Source organism: Lissotriton vulgaris, chromosome 1_2 (genome assembly GCF_964263255.1).
Source record: "Lissotriton vulgaris chromosome 1_2, aLisVul1.2, whole genome shotgun sequence".
Classification (NCBI taxonomy): domain Eukaryota; kingdom Metazoa; phylum Chordata; class Amphibia; order Caudata; family Salamandridae; genus Lissotriton; species Lissotriton vulgaris.
Genome location: NC_141686.1, coordinates 14,538,311 through 14,558,467, shown reverse-complemented (window position 1 = coordinate 14,558,467; position 20,157 = coordinate 14,538,311). Strand labels below are relative to the sequence as shown.

Sequence of the window (20,157 nt, the reverse complement as noted above, 5' to 3'; positions counted from 1 at the left end):
ACAAGAAACCTGAGCAGTTAAATTTACTGTGGATGGGTATACACCTTACCACACTGCAGCAACACCTTCTAGTTCAGGGAGAGGAAAAGGCAATCTAGTTATTCTCCCATCACCCCTGCCCTCAGTTTTTGTGTCTGGGTATTGTTGAGCTAGGGTTATGAATAATTAATTTTACAACAACTGGTCTGGCAATCAATGTGGGTGAAGCCCTTGAAAGTGACCTGGGGAAATACTTATCAAGTAGAGAATATATTTATGTTGCTTGAGATGGGGACTTTAATGCCCATTTATGCTGTATTCCCTCAAAGGTGGTCTGTGAAATAGAGGATAATTGGACCACTCATTTTGTATTTACTTATGCGACAAGGTAGTAAATTGATCAAATGTTGGAGTCCGTGGCTACACAGTCATTCCAAAGTGCCTGAGCTATCATAACCAGATTGTGGTAGAACTATGTATAGCTCTTTTTTTGTTTAAATTTGTTCATTGGGTTTTAGGTTGCAGTTTACAATCATCATGACATTAATTACGCATTACAGTTGTATATGTGCATAGGCATACAGTATCAGTACACTCCAACTAGCCTTCCACCTACAGTGTTCAAGTACTGATCAGTCTATTCAAGTTGGTCGGTCCGTTAGTGTTCCCCAATTTAGTCCCCTGCAATGTCAGGAGCTCGCCCCTGAGGCAAGCAGAGACTATCCGAGTTGAATGACCTACTGCGTTTAACATGGTAATGACCCTGTGTTATGTTGGTCCTTACTCAGTCTTTCCCACTAGTGCCGACGAGGCGGGCATGATGCACATCTGCATGTGTAGTCATGGCATTCTGGTCTATAGGGCTTTCCAATAAACTATTGGTAGGGGGGTGGGTATATCCCCTCTAGTCTAAACTTCGAACTGTTTTAACCTGTGGGGTGAACCTGGTGAGGTGGGAGGGTCTAGGGGGCGGGTGGTGGTCCGTTGTACTGTGGTGGGGCTGCATCTTTTTGAGAGCGCATAGCATTATATCATGCGGGGAGTCAGTAGCGTGCGCTGAATGGCAAGGGTCTCGGGGTGTGGAGCCCTGTGGCATTTAGAAATATTGTGACTGTCATTAGGGTGTGGGGACTGGAGTAGCTGTTCGGTTCTGGGACAGCGAGGTCGTCCGAGACTTTGGTGAACTTGTCGCCCGTGTGAATTTGTGCAGTAACTGGGCCCATACTAAGGATATAGGGTGTTTGCGGTGCCCTTTCACTTCCTCCTCCCGGAGTATCTTCTCCTCCGCTTTACCCCATTTATGGACAGCGCCTATCCAGGCTGCCGGTGGTCCCGCGGGGACCATCCAATGCGTGGCTATCCCCTCTTTGCCAAGAGGATGGCCAGTGATAGAAAGCGATACTGTACTTTATCGGTCTTCCGCCTGCAGAAGATTCCGAGCGCGCATGCTTCCCATGTTGACATGGTGGTGATGGCAGTCATCTCCCCGAGGGTCCGATGGACTGTATTCCAAAACCCTTGGAGTGTGGGGCAGTCCCAGAACATGTATTTAAAATTTGCTTCCGGGGTTTGACAGCGGGGGCAAGCAAAGTGTGTAGATCATATTGCTCCATCATTTGATTGTATGTTTTCAACTGTCTCTCTTCGAAGAATGATCATACAGGTGCAAGCTATGGATAACTGTACGGGTCGAGTACGTATGGGTTTGGTACCTGGGAGTACCATCCGGTGGATTACTGGTTATGGCGTGGGGCAGTGATGGTTTCTCCCATGTGTCACCCTGCTGTCCAATATGACAACCATTGGAGCTGGGCCACCAAGAAGTATGCTTCAAAGGCCGGCGCTCCTAACCCTCCTTCCGTGGAGGGGAGGTAAAGAGTTGAAAACGCAACTAGTCGTCCCCCGCCCCACACCAACTCCGTGAGGAGACTGTCCAGTTCCTTAAAGAAGGAACGCGGTGGAACTACTGGGAGGTCGACGAAAATATACAGTAGTCTGGGGACCATGATCATTCTCAAAGGTGGTCTGTGAAATAGAGGATAATCACCTGGCCTATGGGTGCTAATGGTAGCGTTTTCCAAAAGCCCACTGCTGATCGTAGCCCGGCCAAGGTTTTACGATGATTTCCTTCATATAGATCCACCGTGGTGTGGTACAACCGCACTCCCAGATAGCAGGGGGGCCTCTGCATTCCATGTCAATAATTGCGTGCCTATTCAGGCCTCGAATGGGGCCATATCGGGGCTTAGCGGGTACAACTAGGATTTCTCCCAGTTGACCTTGAGGTCCGAGACGGTCGCGAAGTCCTCCAGTGTCCGCCAGATACTGGTCAGGTCGTTGGTAGCGTCCCGAACATATATTATGAGGTCGTCCGCGTATAAGGACACAGTGCCTCACATGCGTCAAAGAGATTCCCCATTCCTCGCCTTCTTGTCTCAGGAGTATCGCTAGGGGTTCGACCGCTAGGGCGAATAGCAGGGGTGACAGTGGGCACCCTGGTCTTGTCCCTCTCTCCACCGCAAACTCTGACGAGATGTAACTGCCCATCCTGACTCGGGACGTGGGGCTCGTGTATAGGAGCCTTGTGTAAGCTGATAAGCTTGGGCCAAATTTTGTACTTCCTAATGACCTCGAATAAGTATGGCCATAAGAGGGAGTCGAACGCCTTCTCGAGGTCTAATAAGAGGCCAGCTGCATTGGGGAACCGCTCTCGTGCCATGTCCTGGACATGAAATCTACGGAGGTTGTGGGACGTGTTACGGTTTGGAAAAAACCCACATTGATCGGGGTGGACTAACAGAGTTATGATTTGGGTGTATATCTCTGCTAATATTTTGCCTAAGATTTTGCAGTCCGTATTAAGTAACGTGATCGGTCTATAAGACAACGGGAGTGTGGAGTCCCTGTGTGGTTTCAGAAATTAACTATTATCGACTCTATAAGGGATCGTGGCAACACCCCGCCTCGAGCGCGTCATTGAACATGGTGACCATTCGTGGGGTCAGGTGAGTTTAGAAAGTACCATAGTATTCGAGGGGAAGCCGTCCATCCCAGGGGCCTCGTTTCTGGCTAAAGCTCAGATTGCCTTTCTCACCTCAGTTGGGCCTATCTTTCTCTAGTTCTTTCTTATCCTATGAGATTTGGGGGGGATGGTCAGAGTGTGGAAAATCCATCTAGCGCTTGGGGGCCTCCCTGACGTGGGGCCTTATATATGCAAGAGTAGTATGTGTAGAAGACTTAAGATTGCAAGTTGAGCGGTGTGGAGCGGACCATTCTGATCCCTAATGTCTGTGACTTGTTTCAGATAGGGGTCCTGCTGAGCGCGCCAGGCTAACAGTGTACACCCCCTAATTGCCTTCCCGGTGTACCTTGGCTGCGTAGACACCAAAGTTGTATTTGCGGAGATCTCAGTGTTTCCGCGTACCTTGTTTTGGCTTCGGCTACGCATTCCGGGGTGGCCTCCCCCTCGGTCGTCCGCTTTTAGTAGGGATGCTAGAGTGCATTCGGAATCCTGCAGTGTTCGCTGTAGGAGCCTGCGCACACCCACCACCCGCTGTATATAATAACCCCTCGCAGCCGCTTTATGAGCATCCCATTCTATGAGCCCAGAGGATGCAGTCCCAGCATTAAGCGTAAAGTGTTCCTGCAGGTGTCCCCCAAGATCATGTGTGAATACCTGGTCCGTAAGACACTCCCGAGGGAGTTTCCATGTAGGCACTGGAGGGTGTGGCGGTTTCCACCTCACCGTCAGTGAGTGGGCATCGTGGTCCAATAGCACTCGTCCCAGGTAGTCCGCATGTTGTACCTTAGTATGTATTGCCGCCAAGCAAAGGAATCAATCCAGGTGCACTCGGAGGTCATGAGGTATGGAACGAAAGGAGTATAATTTTGTGGTAGGGTGTAGTGCCCGCCATGTGTCGATCACTGTCTTGGGTCCGCATCTGTGTCTCGGCAACTTTTGGGGGCACCGGAAGAGTCCCCTGGAGCCCTTCACTGGATCAGCATGGATGTCGGCTGGGTCGTGGCTGTCTGTGCGGTGTTAGGTAGCAGTGTTGCGGGCAGCCGACCGGAGCACTAGGGAAGTGCGTCCGCCATCTTGGCTGGCTCGGACACGCCCCCTAATCCAGAGAACTATGTAAGCTCTTATCAAGATTAATGCCCCTGAACTCCTGGAAAATGAGACTGTCCGGCCTAATAAGGTCTTAATTCAATGATCTGGACTCAATCCCGCAAAGTTCCCGTCAACATTAGTTCTCCTCACAATAAATGCTATTTTGGCATGTCTTGAGGATAATGTGAGGGTGCCCAAGATCAGAGCTTCTTCTATATCAGTTTATGCGTCTTATCAAAGACCAGTTCAACAAATGCAAAGATGTTAGTAAGGGTCAATTTTGAGGTTGGTTTGATCTAAATTGTAGACTGGCACAAACATTTAAAGGATGCCTTGAATTTAATTCCAAGGCATAAAGTCCTGGTCTGAACTTGCACATCAAGGTATAAACAAGCATTACAAACCAGGAAAATAAATATCAGAGCTTAAGTGTGGAATAACTTAGTTAGGGCAAGCATTTTCAAAGACAATACATTATTTCTCTGTATTTTGCAGAGTGAACAGCACCTTAATGGATTTATACCAGCAACGCTCTGGGTTAAACATTATAGCAATACCTTGATCCCAGACAAAGATGGGAATGACACAACAGCACGCCACAGCATAGGTTTAAGCATAGATACAAGGTGCTTACTGCTTCAACTATCTAATGTCTGTTCAGCCATGAAGAGCAGCCTTGGGAAGGAGGCAGGTCCAGACATGTCTGGACATTTATAAGAAAAGGACAACAGTCTGGTCACCGATCTAACCAATGTCTTAATGTCTGTAGGGGGTGGGGATTTTCCTTCTACTTGGTTCAAATCAATATTTATCCCTTTTTTTTTTTTTAAGGAAGATACCGACCCAATAAGGAATCGCTTGACTGACTCCTTGGTGGACTTGGCCCTTTTTGCAGGGTCTTCCCTGAACTTTTTGCCTTCTTCCTGTATTTTGTCTGACCTGTTTGTCGGTTTTATGACTTTGGGCACTTTACCACTGCTGTGCTGCTGTCTGCAGAACCAGTCGCTAACAAGGTCCAACAGAGTGGAAGCAGGGAGTGAGTGAGAGACCGCACCTTCACCGGCAATGGCGGCAGCACAGTAAAACGCCAGAGTCGCGGTGGTCTCGGGCAGGGCAAGAAAAACTTATCTATGTGAAATTAAGCTGCAGCGACGGAGCTGGACCGAAAACGCTCGCTGAGAGGCGGAAGGGAACCCTTTGTGAATATAGACTGACTCACGGTAAATACCGCGGAATAAATGAACGGCAGGAGAGCGTCCTGAATCATTTGGAAAGATTTTTAGAAGCTGAACTGAATCTTGGAGATATTTGGGGAGCTGTGACAGGCGAGGAAAGGCAAACTGGGTACTTCAGGCAAGGAACTAAATGGCTTCATTAACTGCACAGGAGCCAAGTAAAACCCGGACTGGACTTTTAAAACTTTGCTACGGAAGATACTGGTGAGGAAAGCAGTAAATAAGAAGAGGTGCAGAGTGGAGACAGGGAGGTGAGGAGGCGTCTGGTTGATGCTGGGAAGCGCTGCTGTAAGCAAAGTATAAGGGGGGAGATTTTACCTGCTTGGGGTCACCGCTTCAGCCCTCAAGAGGTCCACGACCAGCGTTGTTCGCCCCCACCGCCGCAACACACCCGCGGCCGCTGAGAGGGGCGGACGGGCTGCGAACTGCAGACTACATTTACCAGCGTCCCCTGTATGACGGGGACGCCGCCTGCCAGCCACCAGCCACACTTCCACCCGGAGGCGCACAAAGCACAGCATTTCCTCCCGCGTCGCTCAGTCCGGGCAGAGGGCGGGCCATCTGTGGCCATCAGGCGCCAGAAGAGGCCGGGCAGGGCCACCCCCCTAAGGAAATGGGTAAGCGGAAACAAGTCTATAATGATGGGCCTGGCGGGCCAGAAAGCCAGGGTTTCCAGAAAAGCAGAGACAATAATCTCCTACCCGACTTCAGCTTTGGGAGGGATTAGTAAGGATATCGCCAACACTGAAAAAGAGCTAGGCATGCCACCTTCAGCAGGGGGAGTTATTGACCCTGGTGATGAGGGAGTAATACAAGAAATTGAGCCCCCACAGCCGGGCCCCGCGGTTGACCCTGGTTCTTCACTAATTTCAGTCCCTGAAACGAGTGCAGGTATCCAGGCATCGTTGCCCCACAAGGACACCCAAAGCATATCTGGGCAACAAGGAAAAGGGGGCAGGGCCGCGAAGAAATGCCAAAGGAAGACTAAGCACTCCAATAACTGTCTCCCAGATATGGACGATGAGTTAACAAATAGACCGAGTCTGAAAATTGAAGGTCTAATTGATTCACACCTGGAGCCTGTTTTGACAAGTATCGCGAAAGATATAGTGGACACGTTAAACACATGTATAGCGGGACTATTGAAGAGATGAGAGGCAATAGATATGTTCATTCAAGAATTTCGCAGGTCCTAGAGCCCAGCACCCACTATACAGAACCCCATAATTACCAATCCCAGTCGGACAAACATCGCTGCGACTTGTGTTCTGGGTAATCTGCCCAAAATGTTAACACTCCGGTTGTAGATAAGGCAACCACTGTAAATGGTAAACAATCTCTTCCTAGGGCACTTATACCAGAAAAGGCCAACAGGCATAGCCCAGTAGTCTTGTATCAGCCTGTTAAAGAGTCATCCCTCGTTCCCTGCCAATCTAAGTTGCATCTTCCACCTCAGGCCGCACCCTTAGTGGCGGTCCTAACAGGGGTACCTCCTCTAAAATCGAATGCAGTAGAAAGTACCCAGGAACTAATGAGAACAACAAGGAATTGGTGTACTCAGTATTCTAGTGGGGAAGCTGACATAGCTGATTCTATAAGTATGGTTTAGACGAGTGGGGTGGGTGGGTGGGTCCCAGAGAGAAAACATTGAAAGGTTACTGTGTTGTCATTAAGTTTAAGACACAGGACATGGCGAACCGACTCTTTTGGGATGGGTCAGAATTGACAATTTCCGGTATTAGGCCGCTTCCCCTGGGATTTTTCTATCCACCTCCCACACGAAGGGGGCGGAATTTGGATGTTCAGGCAATTAGACCCCCCCATACTCCCCTTTAACGCCCCATGTTACCCACAGCATAACTTAGCAGGGAACTCACTGCGGGCTCTAGAGACCCCCAGTAATTTGGGTATGCCATTATCCAATTGTTTTTCTCCCTAATCGGGAATGGATGAAAACGACTGACTAAATGGTAACAGATATTGCAACCCATACAATGAAACAAGTCCTGGCCTGCAGAATCGTAAGCTGGAACGTAGCAGGTGTAAGGGCAAAAATGGGGGATGAAAAATGGGTGGTGTTCCTAAAAACATTTGACATAATTTCACTTCAGGAGACCTGGGACCCAACGAACTGTTTCTCCTTAGATGGCTATCAACATTTTTCCATCCCAGCTCAACGTAGTAGGGTGGGTAGAGCTAGGGGGGGGGGGGGGGGGTGGGGTGGTGGTGGGGGGAATTGGCTCACAAGCATGTTCTCCTTAGAACTAAAGGGATCGTTTACCCAACTCGATATGGGTTCCGATAACAGTCTTAATAGTAGAATTGTCAGTATCGGGGACAAGTAAAATACTATTTATACATTTTTATAACTATGGATAGCGAAGACAATAATTTAGTGCTATTAGAAAAGTTTTACATTGTATTCTTTAAAGTCAAATACAATTCGAGATCATATTCATGGGAGACCTCAATACACACCCCTGAGATAAATTGTGTGGTTCTTAAGGCTGTGAGGGTCCCTCGCTTTCAGTCCTGTCTCATTTTGAACACTCAAAGCAGGGTGAGGACCTTGAGTTATATCTAGCTAGCTGGAACCTTTATGAGTCCAGCTGCGTGAAGGCTAGTACTAGGATGCCAACTTTTAAGGGGAGAGACATAGGGACAATCATAGACTATATTTTTCTAACATCTTTTATGCTGTGTAGAGTTTTGTTATTTTACGTTGGTCTCTGCCTATAGTGATCACAATCCTGTGATACTAGAGATGGAACCGGGAGACCTCCTTTGTTTTAAGGACGCGCTGCTAATGGGGGGGAAAGATGTGACCTTGAAACACCAAGGTAGAAGACTGAGATGGTCTAAAGTGGTCCCCGAAAGCTTTTTAGGTGAGGTTTTACCAAAAGGTGGAAAGGGAGGTTAATATATGTCTGGATACTGAGTCACAGGGTGCACATACGATCAACGCCTTTGGTATCATCTGTCAACAAATTAATATGTTTACAGAGAGAGGGAAGGCAGACAAGTCATACTGGTAAGAGGTGGTTCAATAGCAGTTGCACCAGAGCCCATGCTGCCCTCCTTAAAGCACTAAAATCCTCTCCAAAGGACAGGGGGGTCATAGCTAGCCTCAGAGCAGCTTATAAACAGGCATTAAAGGAGGAGGCCTGGACTAAACTTCTATCTCCCGAAGTGTTGCGAGACAGCGGGAAATTCTGGGCCACCATAAACCAACCTCGGTTCTCAAATGATGTGTCTGGATTACTCATTTTGAGAATATCTATAAGCTGCCAGGAGACTATTATAGGACAGACAATTGTCTCCTGGCGAATGTTACCCCCGCGGTGGTATTTGACGTCACCGAAGTGGAAAGGGCCATAGGAGAAATGTCACAGAATAAGGCCCGGGCCCTGACTGGGTTCCTGCTGATTTATTTAAAGTTGCTCCACATTTTTGGTCCAAAATTTTGTTAAATGTGTTTAATTCTCTGGGACCAAATAGCATCCAAGCTACCTGGGCCACCTCAATTATGATTCCAGTTTTTAAGAAGGGGAACTAGACCGGACCCGTCCTGTTACAGGCCAATTTCCCTTATTGATTAGTCTGTAAAAATATTGGGCAGGGTGGTCCTACGTAAAATAACAGATTGGTGGTCTGAAAGAGGGGTCCTGTCCAATGCACAATACGGTTTTAGAGCCAAAAGCAGTACCCTTGACCAATGTCTTAACCTTCAACTTTTAATCAGCAAGTACACTATAGCTAAGGAGGGGTCACTTTATATGGGGTTTATGGACCTCTCCTCAGCATTTGACCTAGTTAATAGGTCAAAGCTGTGGCAAATATTATTAAACATTGGTATTGACCCCCCCATTAGTACACTTTTTAGCAGACTTGCATTCAGGTCTTTTAGTTGTAATTAGAGTAAATACTGAGTGGGCGATGTACAAGTCCTTTTAGGTTTAGGTTCACACTATACATTAACGCCCTGGAGCTCGCTTTGGAGGACGTGTCACACGATCTACCGCGTATTGGGGAACTGGTTATTCCAGTTCTCCTGTACGCGGATGACGCGGTCCTCCTGGCACGCACAGGGGTGGGTCTGCAAAAACTGTTAGATGCTTTTGGGAGCTTCATGGAGGAATTAGACTTGAAAATTAATACAAAAAAGTCTCAAGTCATGATTACAGGAAAGGCCCGTAGGGACTCTGAGTCAAAACCTTCTACTGCTGTGGAGAGGTAGTTCGTAGGGTTCCCACATTCCCATACCTGGGAGTTCTTTTTGATGAAGGTGGTAACTGGGGCCCGGAAAAAAACAGCTGTAGTATGGCTTTCGCTAGAACCACATCTGCACTTATGGGCTTCTCAAAAAAGCTAGAGGCTAGGCCGATATAAGCCATTATTAAGGTTTATAAAGCCAAATACCTAGCGGTAGCGACATATGGCTGTCAGATATGGGGCTGCTCGCCGCAAGTGAAAATCCAGACCATTGAGAATAAATTCTTCAGATCAGTTCTGACTGTCCCTCACTCTTCTCCAACATTCTCTATCCATACTGAGCTGGGGCTTGGATATGTAACAGACCAAATTAAAATAGCCCCGCTAATATGTTGGTTGAAACTTGGTTGAACCAAGAAATTACTTTGAACCACACTATACTGTTAGACTGTTTAAAGCTGGATAAGTTAATAAAATTCCTTTGTTGACCTATATAAAATCGGGTTTTCACAAGTTGGAACTTACTCTCTCTAGAGCGGGAGGAGGCAGAGTTGATAAAACCAACCGTCAGAACTAATTATGCCCTAATTAGCTCCCCAGGCCCTGAACCTTACCTCACCATAGTTAATCACCCCTTTCATCGGGACCTTCTAACAAGATTTCGTTTTAATCTGATTCATTTTTCTCTTGGTTGCTTTAAAAATTGGTATCCCCCAGAGCGGGCTGATCCTTGTCAATGTGATGATTTCTCAAACCAGGACACCCTACATTTTATTATGTTCTGTGAATACTATCGCGAAATAAGAAAGAAATTCTTGTTCCCAATTCTGAGGGAGGTGGGTTTTATACAGGTTAGGCCAGCCCTTCTGTATTTACAACAATTAAACTTCTCACGTAAAATATTTCATGTTGCTAGTTTTCTAGTTGCTGCTACTCGGATAAGGAATAAGTTTGCCAAGGTCACACCTATCCCTGTCGATATCCTATGAATTAGATTGTCTGGTTTTTTTATTTCCATGATTCTATTATAGGACAAAAGCCCTTGTATCTTTTTATCATATTTTTAGACATATTTATATTGTATAATATTTACACGGACAATGAATTTTTTGTCTATGTTGTTTTTTCTGTGTAATCATTTGTGGTATTGTACTATGTCTTTTTATGATATTTATTTATCGAATAAAGTATTTGACTGACACTGCTGATCAGTGCTAAATTGATGTATGGATTAGTGACTCCATGATTGGCTTATTTGATTTACTGTCAGACTCTAGTACAGTGCACTGCGGTGCCCAGGGCTGGTAAATCAAATGCCGCTGGTGGGCTTGCAGCACTGGTTGTGCCACCAACAGAAGCAGCCTGTAAAGTGTGTCTCAGGTCTGCCATTGCAGAGCCTGTGTGCAGTCTGGTGCAGCCATATTGACTGGGCAAGTGCACCCACTTGCCAGTCCTTAAACCTTCCCTTTTCTACATATTAGTCACCCCTATTGTAGGCCCAAGGGCAGGGTGCATTGTAGGTAAAAGGTAGGATATGCCCTGATGTATGTGACATGTCCGGATAGTGAATTACAGCCATTAGTTTTTTCACTATAGCAAGGCTACCTGTTCCCCAAAGGCCAGAATAGTCAGTTTGATTAGAACAGTTATAATCCTAACTGACTCCGGGAACTAGGTAGAAATTAAAGTTTAGAATGCCAGAACTCAGAATGATAAATTACATATTTAAGTGAAGTTGGTTTTAACATGATGTGTTTGAAAATGCCACGTTTAGAAAGTTTGAGTGACAGGGGCTGGGGGATTCCAGGAGACAAGGTGAATCAGCACAGGGCTGAATAGATCTATCTGCATGTAGATGGGAGGGAGGAGTTGCACCTGGGACCTGAATAGGGATGTGCCTGCCTTCCACAATGCTGGCTTCACCTCCTGTGGTGCGTCTGATGTCCCTGGCCCACACCCTCAAAGGAAAGTAGGAGTCTTGTCAACAAAGTGCTCCAGGACTGCACAGAACTGGTTTGGACTAGGCACAGATTTGCTAGTATAAATATGGGGACACAGACCCCAGAACTTTAGACCACTTTTGGGAAACAAGAAGAACCATTGCTGAGGAGAGGAACCAGAGAAACTGAAGAAACTATCCCTAAGCGGAGTGATGTTTGGGGGATTGGCCTGCAGGTGTTGCCTGACTGCCAAAGAAAGGACTTTGTGCTACTTTGACATCAACTTGTAAAGGATCTCCCAGGGCTTCAGATAGAGCTTGCCTCCTGCTGTAGTCTCAGGGACAGACTTCACCAACCAGCTCCTCTGCCTTCCCTTGCTGGGAATTGAAGTGCCTGCTGTTGAGCTGGGCCTTCTGTGAGACTGCGTATCACAGGGAGCTGGAAGCACGACTCATGACTAAGAAGCGTGTCGCTGCCGTGGTCATCACATCACCGGAGAAGAGTGTCGCCGTCGCAGCAGACGCCGTCCCATTACCGGAGAAGCATGCCACTGTATGTGTTCACAAATGCTTTACACTCTGCCTCGGAGATAAGCGTGCCTGCTCGTGCCAACCTACCGAGGGGGTGAGCAGCGGCTATTTTAGGAGTATACCCCCTTACCCAGACTAGTCGCAAGGGTCCCTATTTGGCCCAAAGTACCTACCTCTGCCATCTAGAGACACCCCGAATCGAACACTCAGTTAAATTGCCAGGAAGAATTTTACTAGAGTAATTGGAAACATGGGCCAAGAAAGATTCTAGTTTTGTCCGACACACAATTTGGGTTGAATCTTTTAATTGGAAAATACACCAGGGCCAAGAAAGGCTTTACATAGGAGTTTTATTAACCTCATAAATGCATTAGACTGTGATTCAGGCCAAACTGTGGCATACAAAAAGTACTTCAGAGTAGATTAAGCCATTATCAATCTCTTAAACCAACTGTATGAGAATGCCACTTCTAAAGTTAATTACATGCCCAACAGGATGGTACAAATCCCTTTATGGTTAATAGCTGTATCAGTCAAGGGCATGTTCTGGGCCCTTTTATAATTTACCCCATTTTTTAATGGTCTAGAAAAACTCCTAGCGAAAGAATGCTTCAACATGCCGTTGGTAGCAACAAGATTCTCACCTTATATGGGGACAACGCTGTCCTGATGCCTAGAAGAGCTAATGGTTTACAAAAGATTGTAGATGCATTTACTTTTTTTAGGGAACCCTAAGACTTAAATTGAAAGTTAAGCAAACCTTTTACAATGATCTATTGTAAAGAAGTAGCCAAAACATGCCCTCATTCAATGAATGTTGTTGAGATCGCAAGAGTGAATATCATCTTATTCTTGGGTATACAATTTGAATCCACAGGAAATTGTGTACTTAAGGAAAAGAACAATTGTTACTTACCTGTAAACAGGTGGTTCTCCAGAGATTCACATGCTTGAATATTCCCAGTCGTCGAAGTGGGAGTCCCACGGTAAATATCATAGCAATAAGATACTAATAACACAAGTATGTAAAAACATAACACATACAAATACACAGTAGAAATGCATAGAAATACCAAGACATAATTCCTACATAGGAATACATTGCAGAGAGAAAAAAAACACTTGCAACATATCCATGCCATTATGTTAGTCCAAACTGCAGCCAAACAGGTGCACGCACCCCTCCAGAACCTTCTCAGAGCTCAGTCCCTCAGATTTTCGTAGCACAGGAGTGACAATAGAGTCTATGAGAAGAGAGCCTTTGAGGGGAGGAGGGTGGGTCGCATGTGAATCTATGAAAGACACCAATACGAACCACCTGTTTACAGGTAAGTAACAATTGTTCTTCTCCAGTATTGGGGTGTCTTTCATAGATTCACATGCTTGAATAGAATAATGAGCAGTAGTAGCCGAAAAAGGCTCGAAGAAACATGGAAGAAAACTCCATAGACTATAATAAAGTCATGCAAGTAATAACCATAAGCAAAATAACCATGATGTACGAGGGAAGACCGAGGCTCACCTTCGTTAAAAAGATTGCAAAGCACTGCCTGTCCCACTGCCGTATCTGTGTCATTGATGGCATCCAGGCAATAGTGTTTTGTGAAAGTATGCCTGCTGGACCACGTGGCCGCTCTGCAGATTTGATGAAGCGGCACACCTGCAAACAGGGCATTAGAAGATGACATCGCCCTGGTGGAATGGGCCCTCACAGAAGACTGAAGAGGCCTGCCGGCTTGCTGATGGCAGAAAGCAATTTCTGAAGAAATCCAACATGCAATAGTTGGCTTGGTAACAGGACGTCCCTTGCACATGCGTCCATAGACAATGAATAGTTGATCAGACTTGCGCAAAGGTGCCGTCCTATTGATGTAAAATTTAAGACATCTTTTAATGTCCAAGGAATGTAGGCGTTGCTCTGCTGAAGATTGGGATTGGCAAAGAAAGTTTTTAAGAAAACAGGTTAGTTAATGTAAAAGTCAGTAGGTACTTAGGAAGGAAAGTAGGGATGGTGCGAAGCACTACACAGTCTGGTTTGAATAAGAGAAATGGAGGTTTAAAGTGAAAGCGTGAATATCGCTTACTCTTCGAGAGGATATCAGAGCAAGGAGAAGGGCTCCCTTCCAGGTGAGAATTTTAAGTTCGTTCTGTGGATGGGCTCGAGTGGTGCTTTCATTAGTGGAGCCAGTACGACATTAAGATGCCAAGTGGGAGGAGGCCGCCGAAGGGACGGAAACTTCCGGAATAATCCCTTGAAAAACTGGCAAATGACTCTGGGAGGAGCAGAGCGAGGTGGAACCATCTTGACGGTAGCGGGAAATCGCTGCCAAGAAGACTCAAGGTGGAATGTGAAAGTCCTGATTGAGCCAGTTGCAGAAAGAACGTAAGAAGCTGATCCGGAGTGGAATGAAGAGGATGAATATTGGCATCTGGGCACCAATGACAAAAAATCTTCCACTTGAGTTTGTATGTTTTGACTGTAGACGGAGCTCTTGCCTGAGCAAGAATGTCCCTGCATGCTGGTGAAATATTTAAATGGGCAAATTCAAGGTGCTCAGGTTCCATGGCGATAATTTCAGAGACTAGGGGTTCGGATGACATACTTGACCCCCGTCCATCGTGAGGAGATCCGCTCGAGGATGCAGAAGTATGGGCTCGCACTGGGAGAGGAGAAGTAGCTCCGAGAACCATGCTTGTCGCGGCCATCTGGGAGCGATCAGGAGGATGTGGCAAGGTTGTCTCGGTATTTTCCACATCACGCGAGGAACTAGTGGAATTGGAGGGAAAGTGTAGGCGAATAGATTGCACCAATTCATCAAAAGGGCATTCCCGCACGATCCGGGGTGAGGATGCACACTTGCGTAAGACGGGCATTTCCGGTTCTCCGGTGTTGCAAAGAGATCCAAGGGTGGACGACCCCACCGTCCAAAGACTAGGTTGAGTGTTGGTTATAACTGCCACTCGTGGGTGGAAGACGTGGATCTGCTGAGGGAATCCACTAGGATGTTGGAGGCTCCTGGCAGATGAACGGTAGTCAGGGTGATGTGGTGACTGATTGCCCAATCCCAGATAGACTGTGCCAGACGAGACAAGAGGAGATTTGCATCCGCCCTGCTTGTTGACATAGTGCATACTGGTCGTGTTGTCCGTTTGGATAAGGACTGACTCCCCCCTTGATCAAAGGATAAAACTACTTGAGGGCTAGAAAGATGGCCATCAATTCCAGCCAGTTGATGTGCCAAGAGCGCTGAGGAAGAGTCCATTTGCCCTTGCTCGACAGACCTTGAAGGTGAGCACCCCACCCTTCTAAGGATGCGTCCATCGTCAGCGTGAGTTCCGGAGTGGTGGTGAGGAAAGTAACCCCTTCCGCGATGCTGGTCTGTTACACCCACCACTGGAGAGCCACTTTCATGCGAACGGTAACACAGACTACGTCGTTGAAGGATCCGGTGACTTGACGCCATTGCCCATCCAGTTCTTCCTGAATAGTGCGAGTTTTCAATCTGCAATTCAGGATCAGAGAAATGCATGACGATGCCAACCCCAGAAAGGACTTCAAGATCCGGACTGAAACTGACTGTTTTGCGCAAATACGAGCCACGAGGTAGAGTATCTTCAGCTGACGCTCGTGAGACACGAACGCTTTGGCTACGGAAGTGTCCAGGGTAGCGCCCAGTAAGGTTATGCAGAGAGCCGGGACTTCGACATTGATGAAGAGGCCGAGGGAGCGGAAGACCTCCTGACACCGCTGAGTGTCCCGAACCAACTGGCTGCAAGATGGAGATTTGAAAAGGCAATCGTCCAGGTATGGAAAAATTTGGACGCCCTGGAGACGCAGGTAGGCCATCACAGGAGCTAACACTTTCGTGAAGACACAAGGGGCGGAGCGTCGGCCGAAAGGCAGCACCCGGAACTGGAAACCTCTGCGTCCCACTCGGAAGCGCAAGTACTTTCGACGACGTGGAAGAATTGGCACATGAAAGTAAGCGTCCTGGAGGTCGATGGTGGTCATGTAGTCTTGGGAGAGAAGATGCAAAATGTCTAGGAGCGTGAGCATACGAAAAGATTGGGATTTGAGATATTTGTTCAGCGCTTGTAAATCCAGAATCAGACGCCAGTCTCCTGATTTCTGGAGGATAAGGAAAAAACGGGAATAGAACCCCCTTCCTCTTTGGAACCACTTCGATGGCGCCCTTCGTAATCATAATCCGAATTTGTTGGAACAATTCCTTGAGATGAGGTGGAGGCGGGCCAGATGGAGGAGTGGGAGGAGGAATCTTGACGAACTCCAAAGCATGGCCCTTTGCTACAATGTCCAGAACCAAGCGGTCTGAGGTGATGGAGGACCACTGAACAGGAGATTCGACGTCCAACTTTTGGGGGGAAAAGCAAGTCATTGTCGTTTAGAGGAAGATACTCTATATGCAGACTTTCCTCGACAGGATTTGGAGGAATGCTGCTGCTGGGAAGAGTAGCGCCGATTGCCCTGGTTATAGGAGTATGTTTGACGAGATCCTCCACGAAAATTGGAGGTAGTTGCGCGTCGACGTGCGCCACAAAAAGGTTGTTTTCGGAACTGTAAGGTCCCTACAGAGCGAGCAGTGTCGTGTCCTTTTTAATGGCTTGAAGAGCCTCATCAACATGTGCCCCAAAGAGGGACTCTCGATCGTACGGCATATCAAGGATCTTTGCCTGTACCTCTTGACGAAATGAAGCGGAGCAATCCCTATCGCCGCAACACAGCTGCCCCTGCAAGCTGGTGGAAACCAGCTGCTCTCTCTACGTCCTGTAAAATTTTCAAGGCTTCAGCCGGGATGAGGGCTACAAGGTCAGCCATGTTAGACCACATCTGACGATCGTATCGCCCGAGAATAGCTAAAGCATTCGCTGCTCTCACCGTGGTAGAGGCCATTGATGAAAATTTCCACCCAATGGCATCCAGGCGACTACCCTCCCAATCTGGAGGAGCTGTAATAGGTGAGGCTGTTCTCCTTGGGAGGAGGCACTACAGGCACAGGTGCTGCTGGTACTGGCGAACCCTGATAGGATGGGGAAATCACCCGTTATAATCCTCCAACATATATTGTAGGTTAGTAAGAAGAGACAGAGGCAGTGTCGCTGTTGGAACTTGTACCGCTTGTTCTTCATCCTGAAAATAATTTCCTTCGGGTTCCTCACCATAGTCCTGGCACTTAATGACTAATTCTGAAGGACTGTGTGCAGCCCCAAAAGAGCCACCATCTTCCTCTTCTGAACCAGAGTCCTCTTCAGAGCCAGTGGCAAACAATGGCGAAGGTGGCTGCTCGTCGCCTTGAATAGACAACTGGTGTACCGGAACCTGGCGACGCTGGTGTAGTGGGCCGGCAGTGGAAAGACCAGAACCGGACGTTGAAAGTGGCAGCAATGGCAACGATGCAAAAGAGGAGGTAGTCACCGTCGACTTAAGTGATGACGACGGCAGAAGCGGCAGATGAGGACTCAGTCGTTGACAGTGTCACAGTCGGTGGCGCAGTAGTCGACTGGTGTGGTGTCGACAAGGTCTTCAACGTCGAATCAACGATGGTGATGCAGCAGTCGACGAAGCACTAGTCGACGGGATCGACGAAGATTGAACAGCTCTCGTCGATGAAGTTGTCGACGAGGGAGTTCTGTTTTTTTCATCGACGAGAGGATAGGAATAGTCAACGAGATAGGTCTAGAGCCCATAGACACCTTTGTAGACATAGATGACATCGACGTAACCGTCGTCAATGTGCCAGCAGCAGATGTCGTCACAGTCACCATCGACAAGACGGAGACAGCAGATCTCGTCGTCTGGGCAATCGTCAATGCTCCCGTCGACGATTTTACATGTTTCTTGGTGGAAACATGACTGGAAGAAGCAGAAGACACCTGAGAGTCATATCTCGTGGGCGAAGCAGGAGGAGGTGAAGACACCACAGGAGCCATAGAAAGAGCTGCTTTTTCTTTAAAAATGGAAAAGGCAAATCCTGCACACTGCTACGCTTACTGGCTGCTTTAGAAGTACTAGACATAAGGCTGTCTGCGTCAGAAAGCGGGTTATCCTTGTCTTTAAGTAACTGCAACCAGATGAGGAGACGACCTTCCCGGTCTTTAAGGATCTTAGTAGAAAAGGTCCTGCAAAATTTACATTTGCTCACCTCATGGTTCGGGTAAAGACCATATATGCACTTGCTGTGGGGATCTTCAGAGTATAAGCGCAGCTTCCCACAGGATGAACAGGGTCTAAATAAAGACTTCTTACTTGAAGACATGGCAAACACTGGAAACCAGAAGAAAAGTTGAGAAAAACTGAGCAGAGCTCAGGGAGACTCCCTTCACACGACGTGCGGTAGAAAATCTGAGGGACTGAGCTCTGAGGAGAAGGTTCTGGAGGGGTGCTTGCGCCCGATTGGCTGCAGTTTGGACTAACATGATATGTTTCAAGTGTTTTTTCTCTCTGCCATGTATTCCTATGTAGGAATTATGTCTTGGTATTTCTACTGTGTATTTTTATGTGTTGTTTTTACATACTTATGTTATTAGCATCTTATTGCTATGATATTTACAGTGGGACTCCCACTTCGACGACGGGGAATATTCAAGCATGTGAATCTATGAAAGACACCAGAATACTGCAGAACACAATTTCCCAAACCACAGTCCATGTAAGAAATATGGCAGGATGTTGCTTTAATATCATAAAATCTTTGAAGAAATGTTTTGATTTTCTCCCTATCGAAGCCAGAAAGTCTGTTGCAGTCTCTCATACTTTCTCGCCTTGAATATTGCAACAGGCTGATGGCAGTGGTAAAGAAACAAACGCTAAAGAAGTTACTGAGCGCCCAGCATGCGGCAGCTCTGCTGGTGCTTAAACGTCTTGGGTAAGCGCCAACATCTGCAGCTCTTAGAACTCTGCATTGGCTCCCGATCCATAAAAGAATTCCTTAAGATTTTACTGACCATTTTTAGAGCTCTAAATGACATCAGACCAAGTTATCTAATAAATAGGTTTACCCGCTACAATCCCACCAGAGCTTGGAGGTCAGCAGGGCACAATCTTGCTAACATCCCGAAATTTCTTCTCAAAAACGAAAGGAGGCAAAACACTAGGTGTTTAGGCCTCCAAGGCCTGGAATTTGATGCCAAATGATCTTAGAATGCAGACCACGGAGGCAGTTTTCAGAAAGGGGCTTAAAACTTGGCTATATAACTTGACAGACACCTATGTACTGAACATCTAGTGCTTCCTCACAGTGCTTCTCTACCTTTTCACAGCGCCAGGATGCTCCTTTCGGAGCGACAGTATCGCGCTCTATGAATACTATATAACATAACAGTCACTATTTAGATTTGCAACTTAGCTGGGATCGAAACATACCAGGGTGTTGGGTACTATTTATAAAACGATCAGCTGCAACTTATGGTGCAGGTCTACGGGGTCATATTGAGGACGGCGAATTACAAAAGAAAGAAAATACCTTTAAGTAAACTGGTAGCCGTTCCTCACAGTACTACTAGTTCTACTTAAATGTGTTCTAGTCGTTTTGGCGTATATTAAAGACACCATAAAAACATGACCTACATAGTTATGGCTTTACGTCCGGTTTAAATCGGAGGCTACACTCATATTTGACTGTTTCTCCTTCGATTAGGTTTTTTAATATTCTTTGGCTTGATTTTTCTTTTTTAAACAACGTTAACATTTCTTGATGAATCGCTGTATTTTGAAGGTCCTTCTACTGTCAATTTATATTCTAAATTAAAATGTCTGCTAAATCAAGCCAAAGATTAAGAGAGATCACAGAATCTAGAAAACCTACAGTTTGTGGCCATATTTTTAAAAACATTACTAAATTTTTGCATACTATAGACTGCCACTTATTTTCCTCCAATCATTAGAATTATTGTCTACCTGTAGTGAGTTATGGACCGATGGCCATTAGATGGAGCTAATATACACTAATAGTAACCATTAAATGTATTCCACTTTTTATTTTTATATAAAGATTTTATGTGTTTTATCGTATTTTTACACAATCTTTTATGGCTTGTGTCACAAACCAAATAAACATTCATTAATAATCATTTCAACTATCATCTTCTTTAAAAAAAGATTTAATTACTATAATTATTTTCTTGAAGCAGGA

General features: G+C 46.4%; 1 protein-coding gene across 1 annotated transcript in view; it reads right to left on the bottom strand.

Annotated features, from left to right (window-relative positions):
• NUP50 (nucleoporin 50) overlaps nucleotides 1–20,157 on the bottom strand; it is a 96,694-nt gene that overhangs the window by 36,434 nt on the left and 40,103 nt on the right. The gene's annotated exons all lie outside the window — the stretch shown is intronic.